Genomic DNA, 13,508 nt, shown 5'->3' on the forward strand with positions numbered 1-13,508 from the left:
GCACTGACAAACACTACTGGGTCTTCTACTGTGAAAGCTGTGGAGAATTCACGGCTGTCGCTAAGGATGTTAAGGTCTTCAGTGGCAAAGGTTCTGGGACCTTCTGCAGAGCATCCCACTCGAGGAGGACCACGTTAGTACTCACTGAGTGGCTGATGGGCTGATGTGAACAGCCCCCATGCTTCTTTGTTCCTAGCCATCATCTTTAGACATCTCAGTGATGCTGGACTCTGCAACGATCCTTTCTTTGTGGTTATTCTCTGGTGTTTTTCCTCCATTGTGTTGTTGTATGTTTTTAATTGGACAATTGAGCTCTCCTGGGCTATTTTTCTTCATGGTCAGCTGTCTAATTGTCTCATTTTGGGGTGGGTGGGTACAAAGACTGATATTTCCTACTCTGCCATTTTACTGATGTCAATCAACCTGCATTGATTGATTTTTGAATATTGAACCAGGTTTGCACTCCTGTAATATGTATCACTTAGTTACACAATTAGGAGTATAATTCTTTTTTACATTGTTGAATTTAATTTGCTAATATTTTGTTGAGAGTTTTCACATGTGAGATATCACTCTGTAGTTTTCTTTTCTTGTGTGTTATCTGATTTTGGTTTTAAAGTAATGTCAGCCTCATAGAATGAGTAGAAAATGTTTCCTCTGCTTCTATTTTCTGGAAGTGATTATGAAAATTTGTTATTATTTCTTACTTAAATATTTGGAAGAGTTCACTACCTTAGCCTTGTAATTTGTTTTTTGACAGTGACTAATTCTTTAATAGATAAAGGGCCATTCTGTTTTTCTTTCCTTGTATGCATTTTGTTCATTTGTATCTTTCAAGAATTGTTGCATTTCATTTAAATTATAAAACTTAAGTGAATAGAGTCATCATAGCTTTCCTTTATTATTCTTTTAATTGCCAGGCAATCAGTTACGATGATCCCTTTACAGTTTTAATATTGAAATTTGCAAATTCTTTCTTTTTTTTCCTGTTTAGCCTGACAAGAGATTTATCACCTTTATTGATCTATTCAGTCATTTTATTGATTTTCTCTATTGTACTAATTTCAATGTCATTGAATTCTACTGTATTTTTTCTAATTATTTATTTATTTATTTATTTGCTTGCATTAGGCTTAAGTTGTTCTTTCTCTAGTTTCCTAAGGTGGAAGTTTATGTTATTAATTTATTCTTCTTTTCTAATATATGTATTTATTGCTATAAATTTCCCTACAAGTACTGTTTTTCACTGCATACCACAAATTTTGATAATTTATTTTTAAGTAGTTTAAAATATTTTTTGAGAATTCTTTTACTCATGTGTTATTAATAAGTGTGTTTAATTCTCAAATCTTTGGGAGACTTTCCAACTATCTTTCTGTTACTGAGTTTTAGTTTAATTCCCCTTTGGTCTGAGAACATATTTTATATGATATCTATTCTTTTAAATTTGTTAAGGTGTGTTTTATGGCCCAGATCTTGGTGAATGTTCCACTTGAGCTTGAGAAGAATGTGTGTTCTGCCACTGTTGAATGAAGCATTCTATAAATGTCAATTAGATCTAGTTGATTGATGGTGCCATTCAGTTCAACTATATAGTTACTGATTTTCTGCCTGCATCGTCTATCAATTACTTTAAGACAGATGTTGAACTCTCTAACTATAATAGATGAATTGTCTGTTTCTCCTTCAGATTTATAAGTTTTTACCTCATGTATTTTGATGCTTTTTATTTTCAAGTACATACGTATTTAAGATTGTGTGGGGTTTTTTGCTTTTGTTTTTTAGCGAATTAAACCCTCTATTATTAGGTAATATGACTCTTTATCCCAGATAATATTTCTTGCTCTGAAGTCCGCTTTGTCTGAAATTCATAAAGCTACTGCAGTTGTCTTTTGATTAGTGTTAGTATGATATATTTTCACCATTCCGTTACTTTTATCCTATCTGAGTCTTTACTTTTAAAGTGGATTTCTTATAGACAACTTATAGTTGAGTCTTGTTTTTTTAATCAACTCTGACAACTTTGGTATTTTTATTGATGTATTAATATCTATATTTGTTACTATTTTCTATTGATTGCATTTCTCCCTTGTTTTTCTCCTCTTGATGTCTTCTCTTATTTTGAGAATTTTTTATAAATTCATTTTATGTCATGGCTTACCATATCAAACATTATTTTAAAAAAATTGTAGTTGCCCTAGTGTTCACAATATACATTTTTAACTAATAAAACTCCACTTTCAAATGACAGTATAACATTTCACATGCAGTGGATGTACCTTATAATACAGTGTTCTTTATTTCTCCCTCTCACTCTTTTGGATATTGCTGTCATTCATCCAATTTGTCCAGATACTGTAATCACACAACATATTGTCTATTATTGTTTTAAACAGTTACCTTTTATTTATTTTTTTTGAATTTTAGTTTTTTTTAATACAGCAAGTTCTTATTACTTATCTATTTCATATGTAGTAGTGTATATATGTCAATCCCAATCTCCCAATTCACCCCACAACCACAACCACCCACCACCCCACTTTCCTCCCTTGGTGTCCATACATTTCTTCTCTACATTTGTGTCTCTATTTCTGCTTTGCAAACTGGTTCATCTGTACCATTTTTCTAGATTCCACATATATGCATTAATATACAATATTTGTTTTTCTCTTTCTGACTTACTTCACTCTGTATGACAGTCTCTAGGTCCATTCTCGTCTCTACAAATGACCCAATTTCATTCTTTTTTATGGTTGAGTAATATTCCATTGTATATTTGTACCACATCTTCTTTACCCATTTGTCTGTTGATGGGCATTTAGGTTGCTTCCATGACCTGGCTATTGTAAATAGTGCTGCAATGAACATTGGAGTGCATGTGTCTTTTTGAATTATGGTTTTCTCTGGGTATATGCCCAGTAGTGGGATTGCTGAGTCACATGGTAGTTCTATTTTTAGTTTTTTAAGGGGCCTCCATACTGTTCTCCATAGTGGCTATATTAATTTACATTCCCACCAACAGTGCAAGAGGGTTCCCTTTTCTCCACACCCTCTCCAGCATTTGTTGTTTGTATATTTTCTGATGATGCCCATTCTAACTGGTATGAGGTGATACTTCATTGTAGTTTTGATTTGCATTTCTCTAAAGTTAGTGATGCTGAGAAGTTTTTCATGTGCCTTTTGACCATAAACAGTTACCTTTTAGATCAATTAAGAATTAGAAAAATAAAATATTTTACACTCATTTATTAATTTTATGATTATCTTCCTTAATTTATATATATCTTAGTGTCTGACTTACATAATTTTTTTTCCACCTGAAGAATTTTTTCAACACTTCTTGATGGGCATTTATGCTGATGATGAATTTTCTCAGGTTTTTAAAATTTGTTTATTTTTTTCTGAAAAAAATATTTCTCTTTGACATTTGAACAATATCTTTCTCAATATAGAATTCCAGGCTGGTGGCTTTTTCTTTCCATACTTCAGATATTTTTTCCACTCTCTTGCTTGCATGGTTTCTGATAAGAAGTCCACTGTAATTCATATCCATGTTTCTCTGTATATAATGCCCCCCCACCCCAATTTGGGCTTTGTCCTTTTTTCTTTGTCTGGTTTTCTGCAACTTTAATACAATATGTGTTGGTGTATGGGAGGAGGGCAGTATTTCTCTTGCTTGGTGTTTTCTGAGCTTCCTGATCTATGGTGGTTTGCTGTTTATTTTACATTTTGGAAAGTTCTTGACTATTATTATTTCAAATATTTCTTCTGCCCCATTCACTCATTCTTCTCTTTCTGATATACTAATTATTCATGTATTACATCTTTTGATATTATACCACATTTCCTAAATGATTTGTTCTGTTTTATTTATTATTATTATGTTTTTCTTTTCTTTTCTTTTTTCTTTTTCTTTGCACTTTAGTCTGGGAAGTTTCAGTAGTCTTATCTTCAAGTGTGTTGGCTTTTTCCTTGGCTGCATCAAGTTTACTGATGAGACCATGTAGGCATTCTTCATTGTTACTATAGTACTTTTGATTTTTACTATTTCTTTTTGATTCTTTCTTAGCATTTTAATTTCTTTTGCATGTTGTCTACTTTTTTCACTAGAGACCTTAACAAATTAATCATAGTTCTTTTATGTTCTCTGATAATTCCAACATCTGTGTCATATCTAGGTCTGGTTCTTATATTGCTTTGTCTCTTCAAACTATGTTTTTTTCTTGGGTCTTTTCACACCTTGTAATTTTTTGCTGAAATCCAGCCATTTCAAATCTGGCAATAGAAACTGAGGTAAATAGGCCTTAAGTGTGAGGAGTTATGTTACTCTGGTTAGTAGGTGGTCTGTGTTTAATGTTTGCTGAAGCTATAGGTACCAAGGGCTTCAAATTCCTCTCATGTCCCTGTTTTAGTCAACACTAGACCTTAGGGGTTTCCTATATACTCCTCCTCAGAGAGAATGTATGTCTCATAACCTTTTCAGTTTTAATTTACTGCTATTGTATTACATTAGGGTTTTTTTTTGTGTAATGGTAAAGTGTGGGTTAGAAATAGCATTCTATAATTTTCTTATTAAATCTTAGGGTTTTTTTTCCTAGAATGTGACCTTCAAAAATATTTCTCCATTGAGGTGGTTTTTGGTTTCTCTGTCCTCTAACTACAGAATTCACAATCTGTTTCCTTGAAGACGTAATCCCTTTTGATTATTTTTTATCCTTAAATGAGACATGAAATGTGGAGGGGCCTGGGATGGAAGTAATTCACTTTCCCCACCTGGGACAAGTCTCTGGCAAAGTTCTTTCCCTTGGAGACTAGGTCTTTGTTATGGAAAAGTCTCTGGGCTTATTTCACAGTGGTTATTCTTCTCTTTCCTCTGCTAGAGGCCTGAAGGTATCTTTCTATATCTTCACCACAAGAATCTAGCTGTTTTCTCAGAGTTAAAGCCCATAAAATTCTGGGGTGCCCTAAGGCTGTGTCTCTTAAGAGCGTTTTAGTTTTAGGTTAGTCCACACATGTCCTCCAACTATCTGTCAAAATTAGCATTTACATGTTTCTACTAGGTATTGGTTCCAGCAGCTTCACCTGAGGTAAGTAAACCTCAGCCATGTCTCATTCACTCTAAGTTCTGGTTTCTCCAGATTCTGGGGTGGCAGTTTGCCCTGCAGGTTCAGTTCTCTGATGGACCCAAGTAAAGTTATTGATTTTCAGTTTGCCCTGCTTTTTCTTATAACAAGATTGGGAATTATTACCCAAGATCTCTGTATACTAGAACTGAAACTGGAAATTACAAAGAAGAATTTTGAATTTACTTTGGAGTTTAGGTGTGGTTTCTGCCTTCTACTTGAGAAGGATCCTCTCAGTGCCTGAGTCCATTTATAGTTTTTTACCAGGCATGAGCCTGTGAGCTTTTACTGTAATCCAAAACAGTGGCAAATAAGGGAGAAAAATGGAGCTGGATGATCATAACTAGTGTTAATATAAGGAAGTAATCTTAAAAGTTGTCATTTAAAAACAAATATAACAAATATTGCATATTAATTTTTTGGTGCCTGAATTCCACCTTATCTCTTACTAAATCTTTTCCTTATATCAATAAAGGGTGATATAAACAACAGTATGAAATAACTATTTTTTTATTAATATCTGGGCAAATGTCTGTCACCTCAAAACCAGGCTCCTGGGAAAGATAGACCAGGGAATGTGGTTTTGGCCAACCTCAGCCTCCTCCACGTGTGTGTGGGGCTGAAGCACCAGGTGAGAGACAGAACCAAGGCATGATGAATACCCTCAAATGTATTTATGGATATCCTCCTGAGATTCTGGAATCCCAAGAATATCAAATGCAACCAGACCTATCTCCTTAGTGGACCTCATCACCCATGTACAACAAAGAACTTGAGTGAAATGATGGAACAAGCATCAGCTTTGGAATCAGGCAGACCAGGGTTCAGCTGACAGAACTGTCACTCCAATGGTATGGAAGCACCCCTCAGACATCCCTGAAAAAAGTGCACTTAGGTGACAGCCCCCAGAGGTTAGAAATTTCAGAAGCCAATCTCAGATTCTGAGCTGCTACTCTTCCTTAGCAGCTCCGGCCAGTGACTAAACATGGCTGAGATACCAGAGTCTGGACATTCCAAACTAATATAGGACTCTCTTTTCAGGCAATCTTTGCTTTCGAGCTACCAGCTGGATTGACTGAGACTGTCAGATTCCATTGAGATGTGAGGCTCACCTTGCCCAATCCTGATGTCTCAACCTCTTTTTTATTCCCAGGTATACACCTCTCCTTCCCCAATCTCTTACACTCCTAGCTCCTGGTGGTTGTGAAAAAAAAAAAAAAGATGTGGGGAAAGTCTTAATGGATCCATTACAGGATTCCATTCCTGTAACTCTTTTACTTAGGTTGTGTCTGACAAGTACAGTGCACTACCCTCCATATCTATATACACTGTACACATTTTCTATGTTGTAGGATGATTGTTCAAGGTGAACTGAAATAAAAGTGAGAGGTAAGAGAGGAGATAGATCAGGAGATGGAAATGGAAGGAGGTGGGGGAAAGACAATTGGTTGTGACAAAATTTACCTATTAATGAATATTAGGTCATCAGGTCATGTGGGAAGATTATATGTTTGCCTTGTCTTGCCTTATAAGAATCATCTGCCAGAATACTTTTGCTTCTTTACATACTCAATTGTTAAGAGGTTTGGAAAAAGAGGTGAGTTGGAGGTCCTGGAATTCAAGGTAAACACCAATGAATAAAATCTGAGGTCTGCAGAAAGTCCTGGGGTTGGAGTAATTGAAATCAAGGAGCACATGTGTATCTTAAATACCTCAGTCACAAATATCTCAAAAACAGTTTTTGAAATATACTAAATTCATTAAAAGTCCTTCATATAAATTACCTCTTGTACTTACAAGAGTCTCACAAATTAAAAATTATCTTTTCATTTCGTTAGAGGAGGAAAATAAGACCAAGCCCTTTCCCAAAATCACACAAGAGAAAGTGATGGGCCAGATTCAGAATATCAAATCAACAGCGTCTGCACCATTGCCTTTATTTAAAATATGCTTCATGAGCAAAATTGTTCTGTTCAAGCAGAGCAGAGTGTCCAATGTCTGCTTAGAAACATTCATTTTTAACACAGTGGAGGAAATGCTTATCTTTAAGTGCAAATTATTTACTAAGTGCAGAAACCATGAAACATCAGAGAATCTGGCAGATGCATGTAAATGAACCTTGAACGTGCCCTGGACTAGCATTGTAAGAACAGTGATAAACAAACGAAGTCCAGTCACCCCATTTCACAGCCAGTGGGAGGGGTATGTGGCAGCTGCAGCTCCAGGTGCCTGTGTATTGCCAGTTCCCTTCCTGCTAATGGAGATTCTCCACACTGACATCTAGCTCATTTAGTTTTATTCCAAGACAGTTTTTCAAAAGGTAAGATTATTGCCTAGTTAGTAAAACAATTATATAACAAGGCAAATCCCAGTAACTAGCCTAATGTCTGGTATACAGTAAGTACTGAAATGCTTCTTTAAAGAATGAATAAAGCATTTAATATCAAGAAACTTCTATTTTCCTACATAGTTTCCTAAACAAGGCAAATATTTAGTAGTTTGGAAAAGGTTTTCATGAAGATTAGGCAAAATCATTATTATTTACTAAATGCCTACACTGATACCTTTCAACTATGTAATTTACACAATCTCATTTAATCCCTATGCTCATCTTGAAAGCTGTCTTTTATTTAAAAAGAAAAGAGAAAATAATCAGATAAATTAAAAACACACCCATGGTGATATGCAAGTAAATGGTGCCAAAATGATTTGAATCAAGGACAGACTGACTTCAAACGCAAAGCATGTTTTCTATCACATCTGGTTTCTAGGTGTGGTTCTTGGACCAACCAACAGCATCAGTTAGAAACTTGTTAGAAATGAAAATGCCTTGGTTTCAACTCAGAAATACTGAAGCAGAAATTCTGGGGTTAGGGCCCAGCAACATTGTTCAGACAGATCTCCAGGAGATCCTGATGTACCTCAAGTGTGAGAGTCATTGTACTAGACCATCACCTTCTCAGATTTTATTTGCTGGCCTTGCACTATGTCTTTGCTCTTATTCCTGAATTTGTGCACAGGCATACACTGGGGATATTTGCAGGTTCGGGTCCAGACCACTGCAATAAAACAAATATTGCAATAAAGTGAGTCACATTAGTTTTTGTTTCTCAGTGCATGTAAAAATTATGTTTATACTGTACTGTAGTCTATTAAATGTGCAGTAGACTATACAATAGTACAATGTCTTAAAAATGTACATACCATAATTTAAAAATATTTATTGCTAAAAATTCTTACCATCATCACCAGGTCATAATTATTTTGCTGGTGGAGGGTCTTGCCTTGATGTTGATGGGTGCTTACTCATCAGGGTGGTGGTTGCTGAAGGTTGGGGTGGCTGCAGCAATTTCTTAAAATAAGACAAAAATGAAGTTTGCTGCATCGGTTGATTCTTCCTTTTGTGAATGATTTATCTGTAGTATGTAATGCTATTTGATAGCATTTTACCCACAGTAGAACTTCTTCAAAATTGGAGTCAATCCTCTCAAACCCTGATGCTGCTTTATCAACTAAGTTTATGTAATATTATAAATCCTTTGTTGTCATTTCAATAATCTTCCAAGTCTCTTCACCAGGAGTAGATCCCATCTCAAGAAACCACTTTCTTTGCTCATCCATGAGAAGCAGCTCCTCAGTCATTAAAGTTTTATCATGAGATTGCAGCAATTCAGTCACATCCTCAGGCTCCACTTCTAATCCTAGTTCTCTTGCTACTTCTACCACATCTGTAGTTCCTTCCTTCACTTGTCGTGAACCCCTCCAAGTCATCCATGAGGGTTGGAATCAACTTCTTCAAACTCCTGTGTATGTTAATATTTTGACCTCTTCTCATAAATCACAAATGTTCTTCATGGAATCTAGAATGGAGAATCCTTTCCGGACGGTTTTCAATTTAGTTTGCCCAGATCCATCAGAGGAATCATTATCTATGGCAGGTATAGCCTTACAAAATTTATTTCTTAAATAATAAGACTTGAAAGTCAAATTTACTCCTTGATCCATGGGCTGCAGAATGGATGTTGTGTTAGCAGACATGAAAACGACATTAATCTCATTGTACATCTCCATCAGTACTCTCGGGTGATCAGGTGCATTGTTAATGAACAGTAATATTTTGAAAGAAATCTCTTTTTTTTCTGAGCAGCAGGTCTCAACATTGGGCTTAAAATATTCATTAAACCATGTTGTAAACAGATGTCATCCAGGCTTTGTTGTTCTGTTTATAGAGCACAAACAGAGTAGATTTAGCATAATTCTTAAGAGCCCTAGGATTTTCAGAATGGAAAATGAACATTGGCTTCAATTTAAAGTTACCCACTGTGATAGCCCCTAACAAGAAAGTCAGCCTGTCCTTTGAAGCTTTGAAGCCAAGCATTGACTTCACCTCTCTAGCTATGAAAGTCATAGACAGCATCTCCTTCTAACAGAAGGCTGTTTCATCTACAATAAATATCTGTTTCTTAGTGTAGCCACCTTCATCCATTAACTTAGCCAGATCTTTTGTATAAGTTGCTGTACCTTCTACATTAGCACTTGAGGCTTTACCTTGCACTTTGATGTTATGGAGATGACCCTTTCCTTAAGCCTCAAGAACCAGCCCCTGACGGCTTCAAACTTTTCTGCTGAAGCTTACTCACCTCTCTCAGCCTTCACAGAATTGAAGAAAGTTAAGGTCTTGCTTTGGATTAGGCTTTGGTTTAAGGGACTGTTGTGGCTGATTTGATTTTCTATGTAGACCATTAATAAACTTTCTCCTTATCAGCAATAAACTTTCTCCAAATCAGCAATTTTGCTTCCTTACCATTCCTGTGTTCACTGGAGTTGCACTTAAAATTTCCTTAAAGAACTTTTCCTTTGCATTCACAACTTGGCTAACTGCTTTCAGCCTATCTCAGCTTTCGACGTGCCTTCCCCACTAAACTTAATCATTTCCAGCTTTTGATTTCAAGTGAGAGACATGCGACTCTTCCTTTTACTTGAACACTTAGAAGCCATTGTAAGGTTATTAATTGGCCTAATTTCAATATTTTTGTGTCTCAGGGAATAGGGAGGCCCAAGAAGAGGAAGACAGATGGAGGAGCAGCTGGTCAGTGGAGCAGTCAGAAAACACAACACATTTATCAGTTACATTCGAAGTCTTATATTGGAGGGATTTGTGGTGCCCCAAAACAACTACAGTTGTAACATCAAAAATCACTGATCACAGATCACCATAAAAAATATAATAAAGAAAAAGCTTGAAATGTTGTGAGAATTACCAAAATACGACAGAGACACAAAGTGAACAGCTGCTGTTGAAAATGGCACCAATAGAATTGCTAGACTCAGGGTTGCCGCAAATCTTCAATGTGTAAAAAACCACCATATCTGTGACGCACAATAAAGTGAAGCACAATAAAACGAGGTATGCCTGTATACTATTGACATGCATTGTACTGACCAAAAATATTTTCTCTCGGTTTCAATAATTTGTCAGACCATTTCTGCAATGGAAATATTTTTCACACATAAAAATTAAATTACATTGCATTACTTCTTCTGGGGACACTGAGTACCCTGGAAAACAACAATTTTTAAGTAAGGACATTCCTTCCCCAAAGACAATTGCTGCTCTCTACAGTTTTATCACAAATCTTAACAGAGTTTTATTTTAGTTGCCAAATTTTTTCAGTATGAAAAATGATCCTACAATTAAATGCTAAACAGTGATTCATTGTGTGACATTTCCCAATAAAGATAAAAATGATCAATTAAGTAAACAAGTTGTTGAGGTGGGATTTGTTCACCATCATTGTGAATGATTCATTTGTTTATCAATGTTATCTGAAGGTGGCCCACATTATGTGGCATTTTCTATTTTCCCATGAGCTCAGAGTCAGCGCTTTACTGCATCCATCAATGACCACAACACAACAGCACAGTAAGAGAAACCCTGACTCTGACACCAGCAGCAGTAGTATGCCGTGAGGAAGGTTTCGAGGAAAGCCAGAGGAAGGGTAACCTTGCAGCACACACAGAAAAACAAACTTGTGTTCTTATAACCCACCAGTCCCAGGCCTGCTCTCTCTCTAGGAGTCTCCATATGCTCTGTTCCACTGTGCTGGCTTCAGCCTCCTCCCTCTGGTCTTTTCACTCTGTCTCTTCCTCACTGACCCTCTGCAAACAAAGAAACTTCCTTGAGATCCATTTCCCCAAGACACAGAGCTAATCATAAATATACTTTTTCTATTATACATATTCAAAAAGAAGAAAACATCTAATTTTTGAAACCACCCACGTTTTTTCAATTCTAAGACAACTCCATAGTGGAGCATGGAGACTTCATAGAGGTTTTCAGTAAAAGCAGGGATAGGCAATAGAACAGGTGCTGCCACCGCCATGGCTCCTGATGTCCAGACGTATCAGCTGGGGTTGGGCCTGAACAATGTTGCTGGCCCCATGATATGACATAAGCCTTCCCTTTAGATAGAACCAACCAGAAGATAATTCATCCTTTTGCATATGAATTTAGACTTAAATTTCTGGTTTCTCCTCAGCTCTCTGCTAGCTCCCCATTATCCTTCCCTGGGGAAAGGATGACCTTGATGACAAGAAAAGACCTCACCTTGTCTAATTTGGTGCTGATTATTGTTGAATCTGTTTAAGAAGCACAATGTGGTTATACATTTTACTGAACAGATTTTTATACTCTCTTATGTCCTTAAGGAAATAGTCACTACGGCTTTGGAAAAGGAAAACATCCCACAAGCAAGACAAACACTTGAGCTGATATGAAAATCACAATGATGGTCTTATGGGCATCGCAGTATAGAGGTCTCTGAAGCACAGAGCTTAGTAATGAAGGTGAGGCAGCTGAGTGGGGGTCAGGACCCAAGACAAGCTCCTCTGGCTCCCAGTACTTCTTCCCTCCCATCTGGTCTTGCAGCAAGTGGTATAGAAAACTGTTTAGGAGTAGGCATTCCAGAACCAGACAGTTTGGAGATTAAAATCCTGGCTCTGCCACAGAGTAGCTGCATCACTGTGGGGGAGTTAATTTTTCTGTACCTCAGTGCCCTCATTGATTAAATGGGGGATAATAAAAGTACCTGTGTCTGACTATCATTTATTGCTGCATAATAAATCACCAAATGTAGTGGTTTAGAATGGCAGCCATCGTGTTCTCTCTCACAGGTTTTGTGGGTCATCAATTCAGAAGGGCTCTGCTGGACAGAGTTAGCTCAGGGTCTCTGCTGGGGTTGTGGTAGTTGGGCAGTGACTGGAGCTGGAACTGGGGGTGAGTACATGAAGCAGTGGGGGACGGCTGTCATCTCTCTCCTCAGGGCAGTTGGGTTGCTATAAGGCAGCTGAAGGCTCTGAGGAGTATTGTAGGAAGCAAAGTGGAAGCTGCATCATCTTCAGAGAACCGACCTCAGAAATCACTCCACCAGACTCCACAGATGGAGCAGTCACAACAGTTCCACTCTCAAGGAGACGCCTCTTCTCTGGGAGGAGCATCAAAGTCTCATGCCACACTCACCCATAGGCAGGGTGGCAATGGTGCGGTCATCTCTGCAAAGCACAATCTGCTGCAAAGGGGTGCCCAGGGGTGTAAACAGGTTAGTTCACATAAAACACTCAGACTGTGCCAACTCTGACAAAGCACGAGGCTTACAGAATGGTGCAGCCAAATCTCCAAAACAGACATCTTTGAAAAAGCCAGATGAGGAGCCTGCATCCTGCGTCTGGGGAGAGGCTCTCAGGAGCAGACGCTCCAAGTCAGCACTACAGAGGATGTGCCCGTTTAGGAATCCCTGCGCTCAGGCCTGGGGTGCCTCTCCAGGTGTGAGGAGTAGAAAAGACAAGGGCACCTGCTAAATGGCAAAAGGTGGTTCCATGTGCTATTTGTGCCGACCCTGTATGGACTGCCTGTGCTTGTGTGAGAGGTGAAAGAGGATTTGGTTGAAATTCCAGAGACAGGGTCTCAGAGGTTGCTTTGGTCTCCACATGCTTACGTTATCGGGGAACAGAACTTGCCAGGGGTGCACGGTGCAGCCGTCCTCTGCCTGGCTTTTGATTCAGGTGGACAGAGTCAGATCTGAGCACTGCTGCTAAATGACCATAGGATCAAAGGAAACAGAGGAGGAGGAATCCATCACCACTGGTAGCTTCTGCATAGGACTCCTACTCTCTTGCTCTGCCCTTGACCTTGCCTCTCTTGGGCTTGCCTTTGGACTTTGGCTACTGCTCCTGGCTTGGCCTCACATGGATGCCCTTTGTGATGCCTCTGTACGTACTCTGTAACCTGTCTCTAAGTTTTCCTGGTTCTACTTCTGAATCACTCTCCAATCTATCTCTGCTCCCTCCCCTCTGTCTCTGCCTTCTCATTTCTCCCTAGTTCTCCTT

General features: G+C 37.9%; 1 long non-coding RNA gene across 2 annotated transcripts in view; it reads left to right on the plus strand.

Annotated features, from left to right (window-relative positions):
- LOC309630361 overlaps nucleotides 1-11,825 on the plus strand; it is a 60,268-nt gene extending 48,443 nt beyond the window's left edge. The window contains exons 1-3 of one of the 2 annotated variants that reach the window (XR_014245629.1): nucleotides 5,219-5,974; nucleotides 6,165-6,276; nucleotides 10,167-11,825. This is a non-coding gene — a long non-coding RNA (uncharacterized lncRNA). Of the gene's footprint in view, nucleotides 1-5,218; nucleotides 5,975-6,164; nucleotides 6,277-10,166 lie in introns of those variants that run through there. The other variant, XR_014245628.1, reaches the window with a different exon arrangement.
- The last annotated feature ends 1,683 nt before the right edge of the window (nucleotides 11,826-13,508 follow it).

This window comes from Balaenoptera borealis (genome assembly GCF_965194805.1).
Source record: "Balaenoptera borealis genome assembly, chromosome: 6".
Classification (NCBI taxonomy): Eukaryota; Metazoa; Chordata; class Mammalia; order Artiodactyla; family Balaenopteridae; genus Balaenoptera; species Balaenoptera borealis.